Consider the following 22,483-nt stretch of genomic DNA (forward strand, 5'->3'; position numbering starts at 1 on the left):
AGAATACCTCTTCATACAGCATTGAAGTGTACAGCGATCTTCTGGTTCTATTCATTTTACTCAGCATCAGTTGATGTAAGTCTCTCCAAGCCTCTCTGCATTCCTCCTGTTGGTCATTTCTTACAGAGCAATAATATTCCATAACCTTCATATACCATAATTTACCCAACCATTCTCCAATTGATGGGCATCCATTCAACTTCCAGTTTCTAGCTACAACAAAAAGAGCTGCCACAAACATTTTGGCACATACAGGTCCCTTTCTGCTCTTTAGTTTTTCTTTGGGATATAATCCCAATAACAGCAATGCTGGGTCAAAGGGTATGCACTGTTTGATAACTTTTTGGGCACAGTTCCAAATTGCTCTCCAGAATGGCTGGATTCTTTCACAACTCCACCAACAATATATCAGTGTCCCAGTTTTCCCACATCCCCTCCAACATTCATCATTATTTGTTCCTGTCATCTTAGCTAATCTGACAGGTGTGTAGTGGTATCTCAGAGTTGTCTTAATTTGCATCTCTCTGATCAGTACTGATTTGGAACACTCTTTCATATGAGTGGGAATAGTTTCAATTTCGTCATCTGAGAATTGTCTGTACATATCCTTTGACCATTTATCAATTGGATAATGGTTTGATTTCTTATAAATTAGGGTCAGTTCTCTATATATTTTGGAAATGGGACCTTTGTCAGAACCTTTATTTTAAAAATATTTTCCCAATTTGTTACTTCCCTTCTAATCTTGTTTGCATTAGTATTGTTTGTACAGAAACTTTTTAGTTTGATGTAATCAAAATCTTCTATTTTGTGATCAATAATGATCTCTAGTTCTCCTCTGGTCATAAATAACTTCCTCCTCCACAGGTCTGAGAGGTAGACTATTTTCTTTTTCTCTAATCTATTTATTATCTCACTCTTTATGCCTAAATCATGGACCCATTTTGATCTTATCTTGGTATATGGTGTTAAGTGTGGATCCATATCTAATTTCTGCCATACTTATTTCAGGTTTTCCCAACAGTTTTTTTCCAAATAATGATTTTTTGTCCCTAATGTTGGTATCTTTGAGTTTGTCAAAGATTAGATTGCTATAGATGTACACTTTTTTGTCCTTTGTATCTAATCTGTTTTACTGATCTACCGGTCTATTTCTTAGCAAGAACCAAATAGTTTTGGTGACTGCTGCTATATAATATAGCGTTAGATCAGGTACACTTAGACCACCTTCCTCTGACTTTTTTTTCATTAGTTCCCTTGCAATTCTCGACCTTTTATTCTTCCATATGAATTTTGTTGTTATTTTTATTAAGTCATTAAAATAGATTCTTGGGACTCTGATTGGTATAGCACTAAATAAATAGATTAGTTTGGGGAGTATTGTCATATTTAGTATATTCGCTCGGCCTATCCAAGAGCACTGAATGTCTTTCCAATTATTTAAATCTGACTTTATTTTTGTGGCAAGTGTTTTGTTAATTTTTCTCATATAATTCCTAACTATTCTTTGGTAGATGGATTCCCAAATACTTTATACTCTCAACATTTGTTTGGAATGGAATTTCTCTTTGTATCTCTTGCTGTTGCATTTTGTTGGTGATATATAAGAATGCTGAGGATTTATGTGGATTTATTTTGTATCCTGCCACTTTGCTAAAATTCTGAATTATTTCTAGTAGCTTTTTAGCAGAGTCTTTGGGGTTCTCTAAGTATACCATCATGTCATCTGCAAAGAGTGATAGTTTGATTTCCTCATTTCCAACTCTAATTCCTTGAATCTCTTTCTCGGCTCTTATTGCCAAGGCTAGCGTTTCTAGTACTATATTGAATAGTAATGGTGATAGTGGGCAACCTTGTTTCACTCCTGATCTTACTGGGAAAGGTTGCAGTTTATTTCTATTGCATATTATGCTTACTGACGGTCTAAAATATATGCTCCTGATTATTCTAAGGAATAGTCCATTTATTCCTATACTCTCAAGCGTTTTTAGTAGGAATGGATGTTAGATTTTGTCAAATGCTTTTTCTACATCTATTGAGATGATCATATGGTTTTTATTAATTTGATTATTAATATGGTCAATTATACTAATAGTTTTCCTAATATTAAACCAGCCCTGCATTCCTGGTATAAATCCTGCTTGATCATAGTGTATTATCCTGGGGATGATTTTCTGAAATCTTTTTGCTAATATCTTATTTAAGATTTGAGCATCAATATTCATTAAGGAAATTGGTCTATAATTTTCTTTCTCAATTTTCAATCGACCTGGTTTAGGTATCAGTACCATGTCTGTGTCATAAAAGGAGTTTGGTAAGACTACTTCATCCCCTATTTTTTCAAATAGTTTATACAGCATTGGGGCTAATTGTTTTTTAAATGATTGGTAGAATTCACATGTAAATCCATCTGGTCCTGGGGATTTTTTCCTGGGGAGTTGATTAATAGCTTGTTCTATTTCTTTTTCTAAAATGGGACTATTTAAGCAATTTATTTCCTCCTCTGTTAATCTAGGAACCCTATATTTTTGGAGGAAGTCATCCATTTCACTTAAGTTATCAAATTTATTGGCATAAAGTTGGGCAAAGTAACTCCTTATTATTTCTCTAATTTCCTCTTCATTGGTGGAAAGAGCCCCCTTTTCATTTGTAAATCTAACAATTTGATTTTCCTCTTTCTTTTTTCTGATCAGATTTACCAAAGGTTTATCTATTTTATTGGCTTTTTCATAAAACCAACTCTTGGTTTTATTTATTAATTCAATAGTTTTTTCACTTTCAATATTATTGATTTCTCCTTTTAATTTTTGTATTTCAAGTTTAATTTTTGGTTGGGGGTTTTTAATTTGGTCTTTTTCTAGTCTTTTAAGTTGCAAGCTCAATTCGTTAATCTTCTCTTTCTCTATTTTCTTCAAATAAGCCTCTAAAGATATAAAATTTCCCCTTTTTACTGCGTTAGCTGCATCCCACAGATTTTGATATGATGTCTCATCATTGTCATTATCTTGGGTGAAATTATTAATTGTTTCTATAATTTGCTGTTTCACCCAGTCATTCTTTAAGATGACATTATTCAGTTTCCAATTACTTTTTGGTCTATTTACCCCTAACTTTTTACTGAATGAAGCTTTTATTGCATTGTGATCTAAGAAGAAGGCATTTATTATTTCTGCCTTCCTACATTCAATTTTGAGATCTTTATGTCCTAATATATGGTCAATTTTTGTATAGGATCCATGAACTGCTGAGAAGAAAGTATATTTCTTTCTATTGCCATTCAGTTTTCCCCAAAGGTCTATCATACCTAGTTTTTCTAATGTTCTATTTACTTTTTAAATTTCTTTCTTATTTGTTTTGTGGTTTGATTTGTCTAAATCTGAGATTGCAAGGTTGAGATCTCCCACTATTATATTTTTACTGTCTATTTCTTCCTGCAACTCTCTTAACTTTTCCTTTAGAAAGTTAGATGCTATACCACTTGGTGCATATATGTTTAGTATCGATATGGCTTCATTGTTTATGCTACCTTTCAGCAGTATATAGTTTCCTTCCTTATCTCTTTTAATTAGATCAACTTCTGCTTTTGCTTGATCTGAGATAAGGATAGCTACCCCTGCTTTTTTGGCTTTACCTAAAGCATAATAGATTCTGCTCCAACCTTTTACCTTTATTCTATATGTATCTCCCTGCACTTAAGTGTGTTTCCTGTAAACAACATATTGTAGGGTTCTGATTTTTGATGGAGTCTGCTATCCATCTCCGTTTGATGGGAACGTTCATCCCATTCACATTTACAGTTAAAATTACTAAATCTATATTTCCTGTCATCATATTATCCCCAGATTATGCTTTTTCCCTTGACCCCCCTGAACCCCTTACCCGATATTTAATTTATAGACCCCACTTGTGATGCACAGCCCTCCCTTTTTTAGTATCCCTCCCCCCTCCCTCCACATCCCTTCCCTTATTCTCCTTTTCTCTTTCCCTTTTCCTCTCCCCACTTTTAATGAGGTGATAGAGAATTCTCTGAAAAACAAATATGTCAATTATTTACTCTTTGAGCCTCTTCTGAGGAGAGTAAGATTTACACAATGTTTCTCCCCCTCTCTAAATTCCCTCAGATATGGTGTATTTTCTATGCCTCTTCCTGGGATGTAGTCTCCCTCTTTTTATCACTCCTTCTCCTTTTTCTGATACTACCCCCTTCCCTTTACTACACCCCCCTTTTTTCTTTTATATCAGTAAAATCAAATTATCCATGAGTACTTTTTATATACCCACAACAGAGATACAGTTCTCAAGGGTTCTGTGTACCTTTTTCTGTTTCTCTTCAGTCTTGTGGATGTAGATCAATTTTTTTTGTTTAAGTCTGGTTTTTTTCTTAGAAACATGGAATTCCTCTATTTCATTGAATGACCATTTTCTTCCATGGAAAAAGATGCTAAACTTAGCTGGGTAGTTCATTCTTGGTTGCAATCCTTGATCTTTTGCTTTTCAGAATATCAGGTTCCAGGCCCTTCTATCTTTTAATGTGGAGGCAGCCAGATCTTGCGTGACCCTTATTGTGGCACCTTGGTATTTAAATTGTTTTTTTCTAGCTGCTTGCAGGATTTTCTCCTTTGTGTAATAATTCTGCTGCTTAGCCACAATGTTACGTGGTGTTCTTTTTTTAGGGTCCATTTCAGAAGGAGTTCGATGAATTCTTTCAACATCTACTTTCCCTTCTGTTTCTATTATCTCTGGACAGTTCTCTTTGATAATTTCCTGTAAAATAGAATCTATATCTTTTTTTTGTTCATAGTTTTCTGGAAGTCCAATAATCCGCAGATTATCTCTCCTTGATCTATTTTCCAGGTCTATAGATTTTCCCAGTAAGTATTTGACGTTATTCTCCAGCTTTTCATTTTTTTTTTGTTTTGTTTGACTGATTCTTGGGTTCCCAATGAATCATTCATTTCTATTTGTTCCATCCTGAATTTTAAGGAGTTATTTTCTTCATTCACAATTTTTAGTTCTTTTTGTAAATGCCCAATTTCATTTTTAAATAAATTATTTTGCTCTATTGAATTTTTTTCCATTTCCCTAATTTTTTTTGAGAATTATTTTCTTTTTCCAATTCAGAAATCCTATTTTCTTGAGACTTTTTTATCTTCTCCAATTCAGAAATCCTACTTTCCTCTGATTTTTTTACCTTTTCTAATTCACAAATTTTGTTTTCCTGCATCTCCTGTGAATTCTTTATTTTTTCCAACTCAAATTTCAGAACGTTGTTATTCTCTATCATAGCTTCCCTTTCCTTCTTCAAACTCTCTTAACTTTTTAATAGTCTCTTCTAGGAGAGAGTTATGTGACAGGGGGCAGGAATCATTCCCCATTAGGTTGTTATCTGCTGACTCTCTGCTGTTAACTTCCTCGGTGTTGGATACCCGCTCTTTCTCTGTGTAGAATGAGTCAATGGTTCTTTTTTGCTTTTTACTCATACTTAAAAAATCTTTTGGGGTCTGTCCCTAGGGTAGGAAATTATTTATTTATTTCTTTACCAGCTTCCTCCCAGACTGGATGGATGCAGCGACTCCTGCGCCTGAGCTAAGAGAGAGCTCTGGGAGAGAGTTCCCCACCCCCTCCCTGGAAGTGCCTCAGAGGTGATTAGCAGGATTGTGCTGTGATGGCGCTGTGTTCCAGTGGCTTCCCTATGGTTTAAGACCGAACAGTAAAGGTGACACAAAGCCCAGCCTATGTGTCCCGTTGGGGCATGGATGTCAGCAGCAGGTGACGTGAACAGCCCTTGTACTCAAACTGGAAGTGTCTGCCAGAAACTGCTGTCCCTATTTCAAAGGTTCTGCTTCTTTGGGACTTACAGGGCTGATTTCCACAGCCTCCAGCCAAGCAAGGCACTATGACTTACCTTGGGCCGTGTCAACCCGCTTTTCAATCTCTTATCTACTCCCAGGTGAAAGCCCAGACAGCCTAAATTGGCCACACCCACAGTGCCGAGATCTGCTGAGTCACCCCCAGGGTTGAGGAAGGTCCATTCTCTGGCTTTAATTTTTTAAAGTGGCTTGATTTCTCCTCTGAACTGCTGTTTTATAAGCAGAGAAGAGCTAACAGCCTGTGGCAGATTCCTCTATCTCAGTGGCTTCTCTGATCCCAGAGCCCTCCCCAGCGCGATCGGCGCATTGTGCCAGCACCGAACCATCTGCGCTGGCCTCTCTTCTTCCTCCCTTGGGAACTGACCTTTCCTGTTGAAACTCCAGATTCTCTCAGCTGGTAAGTTGTGCTTCCAGTCCTTGTGGTTTCTATCAGTCCAGTGCTATTTTTGAGGCTGAAATTATCTAATTGGTATTGAGGGAAGAAAGGAGCTTACAGAATCGTGTGCATCTTCTCCACCATCTTGGCTCTGCCCCCTCATTATATATATTTGATTTTTCAGTTATATAGACAATATTTGTTATGTGATTATGATTTGATTCTTTAAAATAATCACTCATATAGATAGTAATTTATCCATTTCACCTCCATTAAGGAATCCTCTTTTTTAACTTTGTCATGTACAATGTCTTGATATGTTCTGAATCCTTATTTTCCTACCTCTATTCTCTTTAGACAAGAAATAGTGCATAAAGAAATATCTCTACAATGACCTAGAAAAAATAACAACAAAATTCATATAGAAGAATAAAAGGTCGAGAATTGCAAGGGAACTAATGAAAAAAAACTCAGAGGAAGGTGGTCTAAGTGTACCTGATCTAAAGCTATATTATATAGCAGCAGTCACCAAAACCATTTGGTATTGGCTAAGAAATAGACCGGTAGATCAGTGGAACAGATTAGATACAAAGGACAAAAAAGGATACATATATAGCAACCTAATCTTTGACAAACCCAAAGATACCAACATTAGGGATAAAAATTCATTATTCGGAAAAAACTGTTGGGAAAACTGGAAATTAGTATGGCAGAAATTAGATATGGATCCACACTTAACAGCATATACCAAGATAAGATCAAAATGGGTCCATGATTTAGGCATAAAGAGGGAGATAATAAATAGATTAGAGGAACAGAGAATAATCTACCTCTCAGACTTGTGGAAGAGGAAGGAATTTATGACCAGAGGAGAACTAGAGATCATTATTGATCATAAAATAGAAGATTTTGATTACATCAAACTAAAAAGTTTCTGTACAAATAATACTAATGCAAACAAAATTAGAAGGGAAGTAACAAATTGGGAAAATATTTTTAAAAACAAAGGTTCTGACAAAGGTCTCATTTCCAAAATATATAGAGAACTGACCCTAATTTATAAGAAACCGAACCATTCTCCAATTGATAAATGGTCAAAGGATATGAACAGACAATTCTCAGAGGGAGAAATTGAAACTATATCCACTCACATGAAAGAGTGTTCCAAATCACTACTGATCAGAGAAATGCAAATAAAGACCACTCTGAGATACCACTACACACCTGTCAGATTGGCTAAGATGACAGGAACAAATAATGATAAATGTTGGAGGGGATGTGGGGAAACTGGGACACTAATACATTGCTGGTGGAGTTGTGAAAGAATCCAGCCATTCTGGAGAGCAATCTGGAATTATGCCCAAAAAGTTATCAAACTGTGCATACCCTTTGACCCAGCAGCGCTACTACTGGGATTATATCCCAAAGAAATACTAAAGAGTGGAAAGAGACATATATGTGCCAAAATGTTTGTGGCAGCTCTTTTTGTTGTAGCTAGAAACTGGAAGTTGAATGGATGTCCATCAATTGGAGAATGGTTGGGTAAATTGTGGTATATGAAGGTTATGGAATATTATTGCTCTGTAAGAAATGACCAGCAGGAGGAATACAGAGAGGCTTGGAGAGACTTAAATCAACTGATGCTGAGTGAAATGAGCAGAACCAGAAGATCACTGTACACTTCAACAACAATACTGTATGAGGATGTATTCTGATGGAGGTGGAAATCTTCAACATAAAGAAGATCCAACTCACTTCCAGTTGATCAATGATGGACAGAGGTAGCTACACCCAGAGAAGAAACACTGGGAAGTGAATGTAAATTGTTAGCACTAATATCTGTCTGCCCAGGTTACATGTACCTTCAGATTCTAATGTTTATTGTGCAACAAGAAAATGATATTCACACACATGTATTGTACCTAGACTATATTGTAACACATGTAAAATGTATGGGATTGCCTGTCATCGGGGGGAGGGAATAGAGGGAGGGGGGGATAATTTGGAAAAATGAATACAAGGGATAATATTATAAATATATATATAATAAAAAATTAAAAAATAAAAAATAAAAAAATGTAAAAAAAAAAAAAAAAAAAAAAAAGAACACTATTGCTCTTACTGTGTACCACTACTTCTGTGAAGGAGATCTTTCAAGGGACAGCTAATGGAGAAAAGGAAGAGGAGAGATCAAACAGGTCAGGCAAAGGAAGGAAAAGTTAGAGAATACTAGAAAATACTAGAAAAAAAAACAGTCTTATCCAAGACTGGTTTTTAATTCCAGATAATGGGGACTGGCCAATAAGCCCAGTCATTATGAGCTGTAAAAAGTGCATCAGTGAATTAATACAATTAGAGACGGAATTGTGAGTGGAAGGAACACAGTTTCAAGGATTCCAAGTCCAATAATTTGTTGACACGGTCAAACTTATGGCTTCTCAGCTTTTCAGGCCTATGACAAGCAAATCTAGGGGTGGGAGCATACAATGGGATACAATCCCTGCTTGAGAACACAGCCCTGGATCTATGCCCCATATCTTAATTTTGTTGTTGTTGTTGGACAGCTTGATAGGGACAAATTGGAGGGTGACCTTAGGGACAATCATTGTAATTTTTTAGGGAGAAGATTACAACCTAACGAGTTTCAAAAGATCAGAGAACAAGTTGTCCTGGTATCCAGACATGCTAGACTCTGGGATTCCATAATTCCAGGAGTTAATTCCACACTGAGTTTTATAGCCGGCACAGTCAATGATGGCCTGGATTGAAATTCTTTCTCTATCTGGTGGGACCAGTGCTATGAAGAAGGTGTGCCAAGTTTGAGGCCCCTCTTCTCAGAGAGTTAGGTAGCAGAGGGGAGAGTGTGTCCTTGAAGTGGTAAGGGGAAATGTTTGTGCTTTTGTTATTGTTCTGTCCTCCAAGTAAAAATTAATTCTGAAATTTTGAAAAAAACAATTGATAATAAGTGGTTAAAGGGCACTAAGGAGCTAGTTACTGGAGGCTTAAGTTGATGGGATTAAACAATAAATAATCCAATTCCTCAGGATACCTCTAGAACCTTAAGGGGGATGTGTAACAGTCTGGCTTTGGGATAGTGAGGTCAAAACACACTTTGAAATAGTTGGTTTCTTACCAATGAGAATATACTCCAAAACTAGCCAAACTAAATATTCAGTACCCTGACTTTTCAGTATTTTGGAATTTATTTAGGGCAATGTCCTGTACTATATTTACAATAATGTACTATTAATGAGTAGAGGGGAAGACCCTATATGACTCACAATGAGAGCATCATTAACACTAGAAGCAATCTTAACTCTCTCCCTCCTGCCTCAGACATTTTTCTCTGCACAGACATTGCTGGTAGGAGCAATAGCTCATCACTGGAAATGAAAATTTGATTTTGTGATATAGGATGATAATAAAAAAAAAATAATAATAAAAAAAAAAAAGAAATATCTCTATCTGTATCTTTATATGGAGATTTAATACAGATAGAGATTTAACTTCCATTGCTACATAGATGAAAAACATATCAACTTTTAAAAAAATGTTCCATAATAATTTTTGTCCAATTCCCACTCTTGCTTAAATTAAATGCTTTGATGTAGCCTTCAAATTTGTGTATGCATATGCACATGTGTGAATGGAGTCACAAAGTCTTATAAAACCAATAAATTATACTCTCCTTCATTGCATTTATTAGGTGGTATGAGAAGTTTATCCAAAACAACTATAATAATTCAGTTCCATACATACTAGAATTGTATTAAAATAATTGCTCTCACTTTTTCTATATGCAAAACATAAGTGCTGGTATTTTCAAGAATAAAATAACTATTTCACACTATATCTTGTTATCTGGGTTATATGCATCTCTGTGATATCTAAGTTTTCATAAATTTCCCTTCTCAGATCCTTCAGTTACGAATTTCTTTTGTTATATTTGTTGGTATGATAAAATATTCATATATTGAAAAAAATATATGTTATAACTTTTTATTCCTTGAAATTCATATAGATTATGTAATGACTGAGAATGTTATAAAACTTTTATTGCCTTAAGTTTGGAATGACTACATTTCTCAAGAGTAGTAGACATGTGAGTTATGGAGGTCTTTCAAATCTACAGCAATAAAAATTTCATAGTGCCCCATATCAAAACATATTTTTAATGTCAGGTATTTAGCCATCCCTTTCTAACATTTTTATCATCTCTACTCCATCCCTTTACACCTTTGAGAAATGTCCATGGCTGTCATTTTTGATTCCATATTTTGCCATTGAATGGCTAGCTCATTACCTCATGTAAGACAAGCATCTTTATAAACAATTTGAATTAAATTGAATCTAAAAACAAATTTTTATTGGAAAATATTGCTCATTTTAAGTCACAAAGACTCCAGAATATATGATACATGAAAATATTTCCTCTTTAAGAACATTTTTTTCTTTTCTTTTCTTTTTTTTTTTTCCCCTGAGGCTGGGGTTAAGTGATTTGCCCAGGGTCACACAGCTAGGAAGTGTTAAGTGTCTGAGATCACATTTGAACTCAGGTCCTCCTGACTTCAGGGCTGGTGCTCTATCCACTGCACCACCTAGCTGCCCCGAACATTGTGTTTCTTAATCTATTATATGTTAAATTTTGAAATAATTAATTGGGATTGATATTCGTTCCAATGAGATTTAGTAATACAAATTGCTGACATATATGCAGCATCTTGTATGCATTGATTCACTTGAGTTTCATAATAATCTTGTGATTCAAGTAATGCAGTTATATTACAAATCATTACCTTCAATTTATAAATGAGAAAATTAGGACTTAAGAGAGATTGAGAAATGTTCTCTAGGGTCACACAATATCATTTCATCCTCTATCTCTCTTTAATATTTTATTTCCTCCTATTGACTGTTCAGTGCCTACAGACACTCCTAGGATGAACTCCCACATTGTTCAAAAGCAAACACTCACATTTATTCCATGGATCTTACTGGTCTTCTAGTGCTCCATCGTACATATTCCATTCTCTCATGTTTCCCTTGAAAAGAAACAAAAATTGTGACCTATCTATAGCAAAGGAAACTGCTATGTAAACAATCTGATAAATTAAAGGACAAATAAGAGAAAATAGAATCCCAAAGAGCCAGAGATGTCTAAGCAGGAAAAAAATACACACACACACACTGACACATACACACACATTTATGTATATCCACACTCACCTATATACATTCATATATCTATATGCACACATACATGCACCTATATGCACACATATAATCTTATACTGAGACACATATTTTTGCATATGCATTTATGAATATTGTTTATATAGTCATGTTTATTGCCTCTAAAACAGTATTAATCTGGTAGACATGAAATGGAGATTTCTCTCTTGATTGAATCTTTGATTGACTTTGTTTAAGATCAATTATTACTATCTCTACTTCTTTTCCTAATAAATTCTACTCCTAATCCTCGTATATCTTTTATTTCCTATCTCTGCTAACTCTTCTACTCCATTACTTGTCTTGCTATCATTTAATATCCTGCCACCTATGAATCTCTCCCTTATCTCTTCCCCCCCACACTGTTTCTTCCCCTCTTTATGCCATTCCTATTAATCTACAAACCTCATACACTCCTTTTAATCTAAACATCCTAAAATATCCTGCTTCATTCTATGCCCATAGCCTTGTCCACACACACACACATTTTTAACCCTTTTCTGTTGATCTACACTTCTTGTCCCACTATTATATTATATATAAATTATATATATTTCTATTAGGTTCAACTTTGGTTGAGACAAAGTCCTGAAAATCTGCAAATTCATTGAATGTCCCTTTTTGTTTTTTCAATTTTATGGATAATTTTGCTGAATATAATATTTTTGGCCACAGGCCTAACTTTTTTTGAATGCTGGTATACATTGTTATAGGGCCTGTGATCTTTATTTTTGTTGCTGATAAATCCTGTACAATTTAATTGTAGCTCCAGCATATGTGAATTATTATGTTCTTGTTTAGCAGGGGGTTTTTTTTTGTTTGTTTTGGTTTGGTTTGGTTTTTTTGGATATTGTTGTTGTTGTTTGTTTCCTGAAAAATTTTCTCTTTGATCTAGGGGTTTCAAAATTTGGCAAAAATATTCATATATGTTTTCCACAAATGACTTTTTTGAAGTGGTTGTTGGTGGATTTTTTTCTATTTCTAGTTTTTCACACCAAGAAAATTTTAAATGTTTTCATGCATTATTGTGTCAAGGATTTTTTTTTTTTGGTTACAGTTTTCAGTTACTCCAATTATTCTATTTTCTATTCTTGAACTGATCTACAGATCTGTTTTTTTTTTTTTTTTAAACAAGATGTTTCACATTGTATTCTATTTTTATCATTCTTCAGATTTTGTTCTATTGTTTCTTGGTCTCTTTTACCTTCACTACTTCTCTCAATTCTAATTTTTGAAGAATTATTTTCTTCTTTTTTTTTCTTTTCTAATCGGTCCACAGCAACATTTTTTTCCCCCAGAATGATTCTTTTTTTTCCCTCTCTCTCTCTCTCAGACTTGATTTTTAAAGTATTTTTTGAGTTCTTCTCTAAAAACTTTTTGAGTAGGTACGTGTTTAATATTACTCTTTGAAGTAGAAAAATATGTATTTTTTTACTTCACTGTTCTCTCAAGCTCCTGTCTTCTCTATTTCCATTTTAAGTTTCCATTGTTGAATTATGTCTTCTTTGCCTGTTCATTTTTTTTAAAATAAGAATGATATTTAATCCTGGGTTGGAGAGGATGATGCCTTTAGATTCATTTCAGCTTTCTCCTCTGATCTGCAACTGCAAATCAAAAAATCCATTCTCTTTCAAATTCCTGCAGCTAGTAGTGTTCTTGCACTACTGCATCTGTACTCACTAAATGTGCTGGGCTCTATCTCAGCAGTGCAGCTGAGCCTAACATTCTTAATCAGCAGAGGTTATCTCTGTCTTCCCAGACTCAGACCCTCTTTCCCCAAGGTATTGGGGAGGTGAAAGTTCCTATGGTTCTGGTTGAGGTTCCAACAGAATTCAGCTAACTGCAGTTTCCCTACTTGCTGTTTTTGTGTAGCTACCCTTGAGGTGTTGATACTTCACTCGGGTTAAACTCTGTCCTGGGTCTTTTCAAGGTGTCCCAGGAAGATCCCTCTTCTGCCCCAAATCTTTGGTTTTCACATACTATGTTTATCCTGAAGCATTGTCGGTGGGGGAAATTTTCTGACCTACTCCACTATCTTTCCATAATCATCAAGAAATCTTACCTCAGTTTCCTTATTTGTAAAATTATGAGATCCATAATCTTATTGAATTTACAATTGCAAGATACTGTCAACTTCATCTAGCTCAGCTCCCTCTTTTTACAAACGAGAAAATAGAAATAATAATAGGGCAAGTTACTCATTTACTACTACTTAATTAAGAAAATAAAGAGGTGCTATTTGGACTCACATCTTTTGACTCCAAATCCAGTGGCATCTCTATTATAATAGCATTCTTTTAAATGTAATAAACTGGCATGATTCTGCTGTTTTATATTTTAAGTACTAATGTTTAAAATTTGACAAAGAAAAGAAGTGGAGGATGGCTTTCTATAAATTAAAGTAGACACTAAAATGCGGACTTACAAGTAATATTCAAAGAATATATTTTAAGTAAAATAAAAATATATGCCCCTCAACCTAAAGTGAGTACTTTGAAGCAATTTTAACCTTAGACATCAATTTAAAATTTACTCCAATATTAATATGCCATCTATAAGCCAAAAGGAATTATGACCATGGAATTCTGAAATTTTGTGGTTTTCAATTACAAGACAAGATTATGCATTTCATAATAGCTTGTTAAAACTTACTCATCCAATTGCTCATTTAATTTACAATTTGTAATTATTCAAAATAGACTGGACTTCAAATCTTTGTTCTCAATATTGTATAATCTTGTGCTTAATAAATATTCAACAAATATTTGATCAAAAAGAAAATCAAGGACTCTAACTCATGCAACATTTCAGCCAAATGTCTATCTAATTTTTTTCTTTGATTACCTTAATATCTATGTTGTTATTCAGTCACTTCAATTGTGTCTGACTTTTCCTGATCTCATTTGTCTTTTTTTTCCTCTTGCAGTGATAATAAAATGGTTTAACATTTCATATCCATGATAAGGTACTGAGACAAAAAGAGTTAAGTGATGTATCCAGGGTCACACAGTTAGTAAATGTCAGAGGCCAGATCTGAAATAAGGAAGGTGAATTTTGTACTCCAGGGTTGGTCCTTTATTCTCTGTACCACCTTGCTGTCTCTAAAATCTATGTTGGTCTTTCAAAGATACTGAATTAGGAATAATTGGATAATGTTATATGAAACACATACCTTGCTGATCCATTTGAACAGTTGCTGCCACTATGGGAATATTTGACTCCCCTTTATTTAAGGAAGTTCTCATAGGTCTCTCACAAAGAACTCAACAGAGGTCTCCTCAATAAGTGTCTTCTCAAGACATGATAACCAAAACTAATCACAACACTCAAGATATAGCTATCTGTAAGATGTTAAATTTCATTAATTTCTTCTTATTAAATTTTGACACTATTTAGATCCTGATTCATTTGATTTGTTATCTCTACCATTTTTATTATCTTCAAGTACATATTTAGGGATACATGGATAAGTTGAAAAACAAAGGTACCTAACTAATTGTTCAAAATTCCATTCAACAAATATTAAGAAGAGTTTTATATATTCTTGTTGAAAATAACATAAAATCCCTCTAGACTGACATTTTTAAAAAATGTTTTAATTTTTTAAATAATAATAGTTTTTATTTACCAGATATATGCATGGGTAATTTTACAACATTGTCGATTGCCAAACCCCTTGTTCCAATCTTTCCCTTCCTTCCCCTCCCCCCAGTTGGCAGGTTGACCAATACATGTTAAATATGTCAAAGTATAAATTAAATACAATATATGTATACATGTCCAAACAGTTACTTTGCTGTACAGAAAGAATCGGATTTTGAAATAGTATACAATTAACCTGTGAAGGAAATCCAAAATGCAGGCAGACAAAAATAGAGGGATTGGGAATTCTATTTAGTGGTTCATAGTCAACTTTCAGAGTTCTTTTGCTGGGGGTAGTTGGTTCAGTTCATTACTGCTCTATTGGAACTGATTTGGTTCATCTCATTGTTAAAAATGTCCACATCCATTAGAATTGATCTTCATATAATATTGTTGTTGAAGTATACAATGATCTCCTAGTCCTACTCATTTCACTCAGCATCAGTTCATGTAAGTCTCTCCGGCCTTTGTGAAATTATCCTGTTGGTGATTTCTTATAGAACAATAATATTCCATATTATTCACATAATACAATTATTCAGTCATTTCTCCATTTGAGGGGCATCCACGTAGTTTCCAGTTTCTGGCCACTACAAAGAGGGCTGACACAAACATTCTTGCACATACAGGTCCCTTTCCCTTCTTTAAGATCTCTTTGGGAGATAAGCCCAGTAGTAACACTGCTGGGTCAAAGGGTATTTACAGTTTGATAACTTTTTGAGCATAGTTCCAAATTGCTCTCCAGAATAGACTGACATTTAAAAACATTCACATTTAGCATCCTACTTTCTCAGGTTTCTTTCACTTCATTTCTCTTTAATCACTGTATTTTCCAGTGTTAGAGTCACATTGTTCTTGTGGTTGTAGTTAGCTACATAGAACAGTTAGAAGTTACATTAATTGATTTTTGTTTGGTTTGGTTTGGTTTGGTTTGGTTTGGTTTGGTTATCTGTTTTGTTCTTTTTTTTTTTTTTTTTTCTTTTTCTAGGTAGCAGAGGGAAGTATGTGGCAGAGATGGGCATTGAACTAGTATTTTCTTTGCTCTAACTAAGCTTTCAATTTACAATACAAATTGCTTCTCTCTAGAAGATAACAGATGGTTATTAAATTTTGCTAAATTGAATTGCTGAAATTGTCTATGTATATATCTATTTATCTAGAGAGAATTAAATTAAATCTATCATAAGTTAAAGAGTTATCTTCTCATTTTAATTTATCTTAGAGAATAATATAAAGTGCAATGATAGCAATTTAAACATTTAATTACAATATAACATTATTTTGGGATGAAAGTTAATCATTTAAGACCCCATAACAAGATAAGGTTCAAATAGATTAATGATTTACACATGAAGGGTAATAGTATCAGCAAATCAGGAGACAAGGGATACCTTACTTATAGGATCACTGGGGAGGGAAGGAAGTTATGAACAAACAAGAAATAGAGAACTTAGAAAATGCAAAATGGATAATTTTGATTATATTAAATTAAAAGGTTTTACACAACCAAAACCAAAGAAGAAAATGTTAGAAGGGAAACAGAAAACTAGAAAATAATTTTATAAATTTCTGATAAAGTTCTTATTTTTTAAATATAGAGAGAACTGAATCAAACTTATAAGAGTACAAGTCATTCCTCAATTAAACTCATAAATAACAAGAGACAACAGATGAAGAGATTTAAGCCATATATTGTCATATAAAATGTTTTAAATCACTATTACTTAGAGAAATGCAAATTAAGAAAACAAGGTGTCTCTTTACACCATTGATTAATATAACAGGAAAAGATAATGATAAATGTTAGAATTAATTGGGAAACCTGGGGCATTGATACACTGTTGGTGGAGTTGTGAATTGATCTAGCCATTTTTGCAAGCAATTTGTAACTTTATCCAAAGGGCCATAAAACTGTGCATACTCTTTGATCCAGCAGTGTCTCTACTGTGTCTGTATCCTAAAAAAATCATAAAAGGGGGGAAAGAACACACATGCACAAAAATGTTTGTAACAGCTTTTTGTGGTACCAAAGAAGTGGAAAGTGAGTGAATGCTATCAATTTGGAAATACCTGAATGAGTTATGATGTATGAATATAACTGAATATAAATGTTTTATAAGAAATGATGAGCAGGCTGATTTCATAAAACCCTGGAAAAACTTAGATGAAATATTGCTGAGTGAAGTGAGCAGAAGCAGGAAAACATGGTACACAGGAATAGCAAGACTGAGTAAGGATTAGCTCTTTTAAACATATAGTGATCTGAGACAATTTCAATAGATTCAGAATGGAAAATGTCATCCACATTCAGGAAGAAAACTATGGAGAATGAATGCAAATCAAAATATATTATTGTCACATTTTTTTTCTTTCTCATGGTTTCCCCCTTTTTATTCTGATGCTTCTTTTGCAATATGACTAAAATGGAAAATGTTTAAAATAATTGTACATATATAACTTATTTTGGATTGCTGTCTTGGGGAGGAGAGAGCTAGGAGATAGAGGGAGAAAAAATTGGAACTTAAAATCTTATAAAAATGATGAATGTTGTAAACTATCTTTACTTGTAATTGTAAAAATAAAATACTATTATGTAAAAATGTTTTTATATATGACAGGAAAAGTAAAATTGGAAATAAAAAAGAAAAGGAAAAGAAAAAAAGTAAGTTAATCATTTAAAAGTATACTTATTTTTTCTGTTCTTAATCAATGAAATTTTTCATTAAAAAACTTTGTTATAGAATTTGCTTTTTAAATTAAATTTATTATTTTTAACTTTTTAAAAAGAAATCTCAACTTTGAAATTCTTTCCTTACCTGATCAGTTCCTCCCCCGCCTACTGAGAAAGCAAGAAGACAATATATCAGTTATAATATAGATATGTATATATATGTATGTATATTAGACACACATGTGAAATATGTTTCTATGTTAGAAATATTAACAAAATGAAAAGTAGAGTGAAAAGTTACATTGCAAATTGCTACTGAATTCATTAGTTCTCTGATGATGGATAGCATTTTTTAATCATGAGTCTTTGTAATTATATTGGTAACAATACAGTTGATCATAATTATAACATTGCTGCTAGTGTGTATAAAGGCGTCTATTTTAGCTCACTTAAATTTGCATCATTTTATGTCTTCCCATTTTTTTTTTTCTGAAACCATCTCCCTTGTCATTTCTTTTAGCCAAATGGTACTATATTAAAAACATTTGCCACATCTTTTTCATTCATTCCACAACTGATGAGTGGCTCCTCAATTTGCATTTTTGCCACCACAAAAAGAACTATTGCAAATATTTTTGTACATACAGATTTTTTTCTTTCTTTTTAATCTTCTTGGGGTACGGTCCTAGTAGTAGAATTGCTGAAGTAAAATATATTAAAGGTCCATTTTCAAAATCTCTTTAGTAGCATCTCTGAGTTTTAAATGTCAGCAAAAGCCCTGTTTTAATCACTGCATTTGAAGATAGATATTGAAACTTTTCTTCATTTAGAAATTAAATTAATCAACTCACAATTTTAAAGCAATAATAATAAAACTTACTCCTGTAATAATGCATTTTAGGTGTTATGCTTTGTAGGCATTGGATCTTTATTTTTCACCAATGTTTTGTCTCATTCATAAGAAAATGCTTAACCACTTTTGAATAAACCATATAAATTATTAGAATCCAAATAGCTACAATTACCTTAATTCAAGCTTATTTGTACTTATTGTGACTCAAGTTACTTGAAGAATGTTCTGAGGTACTCAGAAGAATTATGTTTAAAGAGTATATAGAAGAATAAGGTGATTTTACTGATAAAACATCCTTATAGGAGGCCACAGATAAATATTTTCCTACTACAAGAAGGTCATAGAAATATTTTATTCTTTTTCAAAGTATACAATAATTTGGGGAAAAAAAGACTTGTATCTCATTATAATTCAACATTACTTGATTTGACCCAATCATTTTAGCTTAACTTTTCACGCTTTTGTCACAGGGTAATTTCCCTTTAAAATGCAGTAATAAAAATTATGTTACTATCTGCATATATTTTTCTGCTATATTATTTCTGATTGTAAGAGCCCCCATTCCCCATTTTCTGTTTCTATTTGTTTATCTGTCTCTGATTTTGTCTCCCTTTATCTCCTTCTTTTCTTCTATGTATCTATATTCTGCCTATTTCTGTCTCCATATGTCTTTCACTGTCACTATCATTGTCCCTGTGTGTCTGTTTCCCTTTTGATATTCAGTACTGTCTGTTAAGACTTCAAAGATAGTTAAATGCAGTGTTGTGTCCACCTAATTGTACATTAAAAACATGTTGAAGAATATGTGTGGAATGAATCCAAAAATCGAAGTTTTATAAAAGAAGCCATTCTAATCCAATGCTGTGGCTCCCTCTTTTGGATACCAGGAATTTTAATATTTAACTGAAAGATAACTTGACAAGACCTAGTTTACACATTCACTGTCTCTTTGGGAGACTTTGCTGAAGGCTGCTGTTTAAAGAAACAAAGTGAATCAAAGTTGTTATGAATGCTTACAAGAAATTCAGCAAGCAAAACCACTGTATTTTAACTGAAATGTCTCTGAAGATTCAGTAGTGTTTCTAAATTTCATGAAATGTTTTAAAAAATGTTCTGCCAAAGTAATGCACACAGGTAGCAAAATGCAGAGAATCAAATACTGTCACTTTTTTTTTTTACACATTTCACCTAAAAAGTAAAAAGAAATGTCTGTGAAAATTCATCTAAATAGATACATCTATAGATAGATGTAAATCTTATAAATAGATAGATACATCTAAAGAAAAAAATGAATGAATACATACTAAAGTTCACATATTTTGTTCATTTTTCTTTTGCTATTGCATTGTTTTTGAGATTTTTAGAGAGATTTCTTGAGTAATCTTTTCCATAATATTTATCATTTGAAAATAGTAGTTTTGAATAGAAAAATATTTTGTTTTGAGTAATCCTTCATTTTAGAACAAATGAGTACTTTTTGAGGGTGATGAAGGAAGGGATAGCTAGAAAATATTTCAGACAATAACCTTGAAATAATAAAATTATGAAAAATTAAATCATTATATCATATGACTAATTTTATTATCTTCACAAAGATTTCAGTCTTTGTAACATATTTATTGATGATAAATATATTACTTATTAAGGGAACATGGACTTTACCTGCATTTTTATTGTATTAGAGAACTCTCTTATGAGGAAACTACTTCTACCAATCCAGAAGAGTATCTTCTCTGTACTTCATAATTTTTTAGAATTTTGCCTATATAAGTACTAAATGATTAAATTACTTGTCCTGGGTCATACTATCAGTAAGATTTGAACTAGGTCTTCCTAGTCTTGATGCTGGGGCTATCTACTATGAAATTTTGTCTTTCATGGACTATTAAATATGAAATGTTGATAATATTAATAATGATAATAATTAAATAGCACATATGTGTGTAGTTCCAAATGTAACAAGAATATTCAAAGAAATCAAGATAGTATGCTATGATAGTAAAGATCTCCCAAAATAAGCAAATAGTACACATTAATAATTAAGTAATCTTATGTTTTTTTTAAACATTGCAACTTTTAAAAAATATTATGGTCAATTATAAAAAAAGTTTTTCTTTTCTCTTTTCTTATTTCTCTTTCCTATTATCTTTCTGAACATTAATTAGAACAAATTGAACATCTTGTGGAAATATAAAGAATAAGAAAATCTCTGGTTTACTTACAAAATTATAATTTAAGGCATTGAAGTACGCATAAAATATTCCTATTATTTTAACTACAAAAACTACAGAAAACTATTGTACTAAATGAATCAACAGAAGTAAGTCAATGGAGGAAAATATTTTTATTTTGACTATCCCTATACATCTTTCATTTCAACGTTTCTACATCACTTTATTTTGTCTACCTCTATTGTCAAATTAATACTTGTGAATATACTTTGTCAGTAGGATTCTACCTTTAACATTAGGGCCAAAAATTTACTTGAGGAACCTTTTAAATTGTCCATGGAAACCGCTTCCTTAAGTACTCAGTATAAAACATGTAAAAACATGATGGAATTTGACACTGTGATCAACTACTCTATTTCTTAGCCAATATCAAATAGTTTCGGTAACCGCTGCTTTATAATATAATTTTAGATCTGGTACAGCTAGGACACCTTCATTTGATTTTTTTTTTCATTAATTCCCTTGAAATTCTTGACCTTTTGTTTTTCCATATGAACTTTGTTGTTATTTTTTTTCTAGGTCATTAAAATAGTGTTTTGGGAGTCTGATTGGTGTAGTGCTAAATAGATTAGTTTAGATAGTATTATCATTTTTATTATACTTGCTCACCCTATCCAAGAGCATTTATAATTTTTCCAATTAATTAGATCTGACTTTATTTGTGTGGAAAATGTTTTGTAGTTTTGCTCATATAGTTTCTGACTTTCCCTTAGCAGATAGATTCCTAAATATTTTATACTATTGGTAGTTACTTTAAATGGAATTTCTCTTTGTAACTCTAACTTTTGGATTTTGTTAATGATACATAATAATGACGATGACTTATGTGGATTTATTTTGTATCCTTAAACTTTGCTAAAAATGTGGATTATTTCTAATATCTTTTTAGTATACCATCATATCATCAACAAAGAGTGATAATTTGGTTTCGTCATTACCTACTCTAATTCCTTTAATCTCTTTCTCAACTCTTATTCCCAAAGCTAGCATTTCTAATATGATATTGAATGATAATGATGATATTGGGCAACCTTGTTTCACTCCTGATCTTATTGGGATTGGTTCCAGTGTATTCCCATTACATATGATGCTTACTGATTATTTTAAATAAATGCTACTGATTATTTTAAGGAAAAGTCCATTTATTCCTATATTCTCAAATGTTTTCAATAGGAATGGATGTTGAATTTTATCAAATGCTTTTTCTGCATCTATTGATTTCGTATTGGCTAAGAAATAGAATAGTCAATCAGTGGAATAGGTTATGTTCAAAGGATAAAACAGTCAATAACTTTAATAATATAGAGTTTGATAAACCCAAAGACTACAGCTTTTGGGGTAAGAACTCATTGTTTGACAAAAATTGCTGGGGAAATTGGAAACTATTGTGGCAGAAACTAGGCATTGACCCACACTTAACACTGTACACAAAGATAAGGTCAAAATGGGTTCATGACCTAGGCATAAATAATGAGATTATTAATAAATTAGAAGAACATAGACCTGTGGAAGAGGAAAGAATTTATGACCAATGAGGAACTACAGATACTTTTTGATAACAAAATAGAAAATTTTGATTATGTCAAATTCAAAAGTTTTTATACAAAC

The 22,483-nt window shown here is 32.8% G+C and overlaps 1 protein-coding gene and 1 long non-coding RNA gene across 2 annotated transcripts in view; one reads left to right on the forward strand and one right to left on the reverse strand.

The window, feature by feature from the left end:
• The window catches only part of LOC141549489 (uncharacterized), a 194,053-nt gene that overhangs the window by 68,475 nt on the left and 103,095 nt on the right, over positions 1-22,483 (reverse strand). The window contains exon 2 of the long non-coding RNA XR_012484367.1: positions 11,222-11,288. This is a non-coding gene — a long non-coding RNA (uncharacterized LOC141549489). The remainder of the gene's footprint in view (positions 1-11,221; positions 11,289-22,483) is intronic.
• Positions 1-22,483, forward strand: part of CDH9 (cadherin 9) — a 236,508-nt gene that overhangs the window by 12,303 nt on the left and 201,722 nt on the right. The window lies entirely within an intron of this gene.

Source organism: Sminthopsis crassicaudata, chromosome 1 (genome assembly GCF_048593235.1).
Source record: "Sminthopsis crassicaudata isolate SCR6 chromosome 1, ASM4859323v1, whole genome shotgun sequence".
NCBI lineage: Eukaryota > Metazoa > Chordata > Mammalia > Dasyuromorphia > Dasyuridae > Sminthopsis > Sminthopsis crassicaudata.